We start from the raw sequence: 6,830 nt of genomic DNA, 5'->3' as shown, positions 1-6,830 counted from the left end.
TCATGGTTCTCATGGTATCAGTTTTCCGTGGTACCATCTTGAATCAGAACCAGTTATGGTCTGGTTAACTGCATTGGGCCATAGTAGCCAGAAAGGGGCAGATACAGAACCTAAACTTGTCCTTGAGGTAGGTGGGAGCTAGGGAGACAGGTCTTGCTGCAAGGGCTGGTGTAAGGCTGGGATGCAAAACCGTCCTGCAGGCAAACATCAAAGACAATGCAGTAGTACAGCTCCTGCAGTGAGATTGTGGAGCTGTGGGAAGGATGTGCCAGGAGGAGGTAGGCATCCCACCAGGCAGGCAGACAATTGCCCCAAGATGCCAAAGGAGGCAGTACTGGAAAGTCCAGGCAGACATAAAATACCAGAAAAGTCTGTCACCAGTCTTGTCCATATAATGAATTGCAGTTTGGAAGGGGGAGGGTGCTGCTTCCAAAAGTAAGACAGGATTCCAGATCCAAAGAGACAGAGTGGAAGGGTGGAAGGCAGGACTCAGGGCGCAAAGTGTGGGAACTGAGGCAAAGGTAAGGACTAAGAGTTAAACTAACAACAAGGATGCCTTAATGTCAAATCCTAGAGGATGGAATTAGAAGACTGAGACCTCAGGGGAGCTCAGCTGGCCCAGGGATCCTAACTCTGGAGGCATGTAGGTAGAAACCATAAACCAGGAAGAGCTTAACACAGATTACCCATTCCAGTCCAGGAAATGGAGCTGTTAGTCTCTGCAAACCAATGATGTAGCTAATGCAGTGCAGTGGATCTATACACACATAGGCACATACACACGCATACACACATATGCATACACACATGCACACATATGCATGCACACATACACATGCATGCACATGCACACACATACACACACACATACACATGCAGAGGAATCCAGAATATTAACCTTACATTTATTTTGCTTGCACCCATTGACTGATGCAGGTCAAAGTCTCTCATAAACATACTGGATAGCAAATGAAAGTTCCCTCAGATAGCCCTCAAGACAGTTCTCTTATGGTTTATTAAGTAGTGACTGTCTTTAGATGAGTTTTTCTTTTTTCTTCTTTTAAAAAATGGTTTGGATGGTTCAAAAAGTAGTAAGCTGTTATTCAACCCCAACATGTACTCATTAAGGGAGAAAGTTGAGAGGGAAAAATGAAAGGCCCTTGCTGCCTGGATTGTACTTATCATTGACTGTCACCCATGTTTTATCCTTCTATCAAATTCCTTGTTCACTAAGTCATTCAAAATGCCCTGTTTCTAGCCTTTGGCATCAACAAGCAATTAGAATGTTACCTTTGACCTTCATCATAACATGTACTTCTTATTAGTGCCATTTTTCTCTGGTATAGTCATGATTTAACACTAATTACTTCTACCACAGAGTTCTGCTTTGCCTAATCAGATCACATCATGGAAATAACACATGAATTTTTCCCCATAATTTAAAAAGTATATGTAAAAAATTAGCATTTAGTTTTGGGCTCTAGGACTCCCCAGAACCTGGGAAATGTTGGGGCTGATGCTTAAATTTCTTGAAGGTAGAAATGCTCTCACTCTTTAGGGCCAATTAATCAAACTTGTGTCTGTAGGCTGCTTCCAAGCTGCTGAACTATTTTGTTGGCAGAACATGAAAAACTGAGAATTCGGCTCCTCCTCCTCCTCAAAAAAAAAAAAAAAAAATTGGCCATAGTCAGCTGGACCTGAGTGCTGGCTGCCCCTTTCTGACAGATACGTGTTCTCTGTAGTCTCCACCTCTCCCTGTTGACAGCCACAGCATTTGGTTATAGTTATCCACCCTGGCCCCAGAGGAAGTTCGTTTTGTGAATTTATGACACAAGCACTTAGCCAAAACTGCTTGATGAACGGTGGATAAATGATCCTGTCAGTTTTTAAATGCCATTGGAAAAAAAATGAGAAGTAGGGTGAGTATAGCTTCTCTTCTTGCCCTTCTCACCTCTCTTCTGGCTATTTTGGGCTGTCTGGATCCTTCTTCCCTTGACTGATAAATCCCCCTCTTTATTCTTTGGGCTTTTCTCTCTGGATTTTCTCCCCGAGATAGCTCATGCATTCTGGAGTCCACCAACTGACTCTTGGCTGGTGTCTCCCAAATCTCTCTCTAGCTCACCTTCTCTCTCAAGATCCCATTCCAAGATTAAGCTCAGAGGCTTTACTGTGTGCAAGGAAGCTATGATTCAAATCCGGAGTCAGCAGTGGGCCCTGGGGCAAGCATTGAATGTCCCTGGCCTGCGACACCCATGAAATGGACACAACATCTTCTTTTATGGCTGAGAGTATTAACAATAGTTTGTAGGAGTGCCTGGTAATTGTTTTCTAAGCCCAAAGCCACTGGGTGGCCATGCCTTGTTCTTTCTACTTTCAAACACTGTCTCAATCCCAGAAGACCTTGTCTTGAAAAGTGACTTTTTACATTGAGTTGTCAGTGTTTCAGCTGCCAGGGATGAGGCCCACCAGAGAGTCAGGGATGGATGAGCAGGCGGGCCACCCTGAAAAATGGGACAAGGTAGAATTTGCTGACAAGACAGATTGCTCAGACAGCTTTGCGGGACTCCGCAAGTGCCAGGAACCTCAAACTTGCCCGGTGGCACCCTGCGATCCTGCCGCATTAAATCGGAGCCATTTATTTCCATCATTAGCAGCAAAGTAAAGCAAATGAACGCTTTGGAGCTTCCTTATTAACAGTTATGACCGGCAGATAAACAAAGGCAGGGGAGCGAAAAGTGTCAATGACGACCCTGAGGCTTTCTCCACCAGCTTTCCCGTTGCTTCCCAAAGCACGGTTTTCCCCTTAATAATGGCTTTTAAATGCTTCCAGTTTATTTCAATGTTTTGATATACTCTCGTTTAGTTTTTAAATTTTTTTAGAAGTTTCACAGAAGTGGTAGAGGGTTAATGTGGGTAGGAAGAGAAAGAAGAGGAGGATTGGACACGATTCTGGCACTGGGCTTGGTGCATTGCATCCAGTATTTCATTTTCCTCGACTTGGGCTTATCTTTACAAGATCCCAGGATGAGTCTGATCATAGAAATATGAAGTTGGAAAATTTTTACCTCAGCTGATCCAATCTTTTCCTTCTACAAATGAGAGAGAAGTCACATGACTGGTCAGTTATTAGAAAGAGGACAAGCACCGGGCCCTCTTGCCTCCCTCACACCAGTCTCCCTGTCTGTGAGACCCAGGGGGCATTTAGGATGCTGCCAAAAGGTCAGGGGACGTTGGTGGAAATAAGTGTGCAAAAGATAAAACTTTTCCTTCTTGTGCAAGGAAAGAAAATTCTAACTTTTCTGTTTATGAACCAGTATGTGTGTTCTGAGCCTGGTGAAATACACAGATATTAAAACCTGATTTAATCATATTAAAATCTGATTTTTTTTTCTGATAAAAATACATAAAAAGATACAAAAGCAGAAACTGTTCTGTTTCTTTTGCTTATCAGATATTGTCATGTCTGTGCGAGGTGCATGGAAAAGCCTTTCGTGGCCATTAGGGGTGCCGAACCAGCACTGTAGGATGGCCGCAGAGAAGGATGGAAAGATTCCAGGTTTCAGAGATGAATATTAGGAAGGACGTTAACTATTCTTGGAAGTGAGATGCTTACAGATTTCTTTTTATGTGAGGTATTAATCTTTCCTTATTTTTAAAGGCAATGCAGTCAGAGTTTTATGTTATGTCAATGAAAGCATCCCAAGGAGACTCTCTGAACCTCTGACCCATCATCTGCTAAAGGGAAATAACAATGGTGTATTGGAACTGACTCATACCAGCCAATTGTGGGCATCTCTTTCCCACTTTACATTCAATAACATCACAGTGTTAGTTTCTGTGACATCATGTTGGTGACTTGAAATAAGTCTGGGTGGGAATATTTCACCATAGAATTTGGCAAAAGATACAAATCAGGGATTTTTTTTTGAGAGTTGGTTTAGCAGCACCCCACTGATAAAAATAAAATTTTGCAGAATCATTAAAACCATTAGAGATGATATGTCTAAAGCACCCATTAATGTGCTTGCTACAAATAATAGGACTTAGCAGATGGTGGCTATTTCTTGTTATATATATAGTGGTATAATAATCCCCAAGGCAACCAAAAAGTTACAATACAAATGCGTGTGATTTCCCAGGACAGACGTGTGTGTGTGATAGGTGTTAGAGCTGCGTTCCAAAAGTTTGAAACAAAATTAGTCTGGTTCTTTGGTGGGTTAGCCTTCTGTTATCCAGAACATTCTACTTCCACCACTGGGAGTAATGCTGAAGAGCTATGTATTAGATTTAGTCTCCAGGTGCAGTGAACAAGCTGGCCAGATCACCTGTCTGAAAGAGAGGCAAGGTGTCATAATATCACTGGTTTCAATGCTGGACAAGAGTCATGGCTCTGCCAAAGAAGAGGGGGGAGTGGTTTCTGAAATGGGGTAGGTAGGGGTCTTATTGTGGGTTTCCTGGAAAACTCACTGTAATAGATATTTGTATGAGGAACAAGACCTGTGAGAGGGAGAAGGAAGCCCAACAGGTAGGGGAAGCAGCTGAACTATGACGCTGTGACATTCAACACTCAGCTGATCCCACAGAGGAATCTGAAGCTGGGGGCGTCCTTTAGAGTTGTTGAAGGACTGATTATTGGGTGCCAACTGTCCCTGGGGAGGAGGCATTGCCATGCCTTTGCCTTTGGCTGAGGTGAAGCCCTGAGAGGACTCAGCTGTGATCCATCCACTGACAGTGAACATTCTCCGTAGCTCTCATTGCTGGGGAAATGAGTGCCTTGGGTCTGGAAGAGGCCTGGGTTGCGCATCACAGCATCCACTACGGTGGGTTTGGGATAGACTTTCCCATGGTGCTTCTCTGATTGATCCCTCCTGCATGGTAGGCCAGGCCTTAATAATCAGCCAGTCCGTCATTTTCATTTATTAGGTCTAAAACTTTAGAGCACAAACCCAGCTAAAATCTCCCCTCCCCTCATGCCTTCTGTAATACCTATCCAGACTGTTTGTTTTCCTTGCAATAAGTACCAGCCAAAAGATCTTGGTTGCAAACAATAGAAACCAACCGTGGGTAATGTAGGCATAAAAGGAATTTATGAGAAGGATGGCTGGTAGTCATCCTTCAAGGGAAGAAGGATAGCAGAAATAATACTGATGAGAAATTGTGCAATTGAATACCCTCCTGATCCTCAACCCACCGTCCCACTATACACACACTGCTCCTGAACACAGCTCCCACTGTAACCTCCCTTGTGGCATTCAATCCAGTTATCACTTCTGTTATATATGACTGCTACTGCACATCTAATGCAATGGTATGGCTTTATGTATCTGCTCATTGGAGATTTAGAATCCTTCTGTGAGCCCTCAATTGTCTGGGCTAAGGCCATGTGCCCCCACCCTCAATGCCAGGGCATGGGAAGAAAGGTAATCTTTCTGTTATAACTGGCTGTGCCCTGCCTACCACCAAGATTCACACTGTGTGGGAATCCAAGAATTAGAAAGGAGGTTCATGTGCTGGGTCACAACAAAACTTGATAAGCATCCACTGCCCAATCTTCTGTACCACATGAATCATACTCTTGCTCTATTCATGTGTGTTTTTTCTAAGGGTGGTATTCTAGGAGGTCCCAGGTCTTTTTACTCATGTATCTCTACAAATAGTGACTGCCTAGTCTGAAATGCAGACCCATTTCTCTCAAAAAGAAGAGCAAACTTTATTCCCCTGCATTAATGTGTGCTATCAAATATATGTGAAAGATTGCTTGGTTCCAAGAAACAGACTTATTCAAGTCAACTCAGGCAAAAAGGGGCTTAGTGCTAGGATGCAATGATGCTACTGGATCTGGAAAGACAGGCAAGAAACCATCCATGGCTTCTGTCTTCCAGAGTGGAGTCATCTTTCTCTTGTGACTCCCATGGTCTCTGTCACTTGGCATCCCTACTTCTTCCCTGTCTTGGCTTATTCCCTCCTTCAGAGATCTGGTTCAGATTCTGAAGGAAGTAATTACTTTGATTTCGCTCATTATTTTCCTCCAATGGACAGGGCCTCGTGGATCTTTGGCCAGGTTAAGGAATGAGTCTGATTCCCACCCTGTTTATCCAATGACCACTCATCCATGCATACAGAATCACTACAACTACTTTCTTAAACACCTCAATTATAATGGGATGTTAGGTATGCCAGGTACCATGTCTGACATGTTTCAAGTTTCTCTGAGTATGACCCTAGTTGCCACCCAGTTCCTAGGAAGTATTTTTCGCTTTTTAGGTAGCAAAAGAACTATTGGCTAATAGATGTTAGGTTTTGTGCCTGTTATTATGTATTACATACTTTATTGAATTCTTACATCATTTGCCTGAAGTAGGTTTTACTCCTATTTTATATATGATGAAATTGAGGATGACAGTGCTTATGAACCCAGAATAAGATGGTAGGGCTGCATATCAAATCCAGAATCATCTTGCTCCAAACCTGTGTTTTTTCTTCTACCCCAGGACACCTCTGTTGACACATTCATGACAATGCCAAGACATTCCTGTCTTAGTTATCAATGACTCTTTGAAGAAAATTACCAATTAGGGACTTTTCTACTAGGGAACAGTTGAAAAGTAAAGTAGAATAAAGTAAGAGGAAAGATGAAGGACTGGAGAAAGAGATGTTCACATGCTGAGCTGAGGCTGCTGAAGAAATGCAGTCCTTTTTGACAGCTGGCCCTTCCGATGGCCAGAAAATAGCCTTGTCATCAAGCAGTGGGGTGTCGCTCCTGAGTAACGAAGAGAAACTAACTTTACACAGCCCAAGGTGGGCACTCCCCATGAGTTCCTTGCTTTCTT

The sequence above is a fragment of the Panthera pardus genome, unplaced genomic scaffold (genome assembly GCF_024362965.1).
Source record: "Panthera pardus isolate Hobbes unplaced genomic scaffold, ASM2436296v1 HiC_scaffold_10, whole genome shotgun sequence".
Lineage (NCBI taxonomy): Eukaryota > Metazoa > Chordata > Mammalia > Carnivora > Felidae > Panthera > Panthera pardus.
This window is presented reverse-complemented; position numbering follows the sequence as displayed.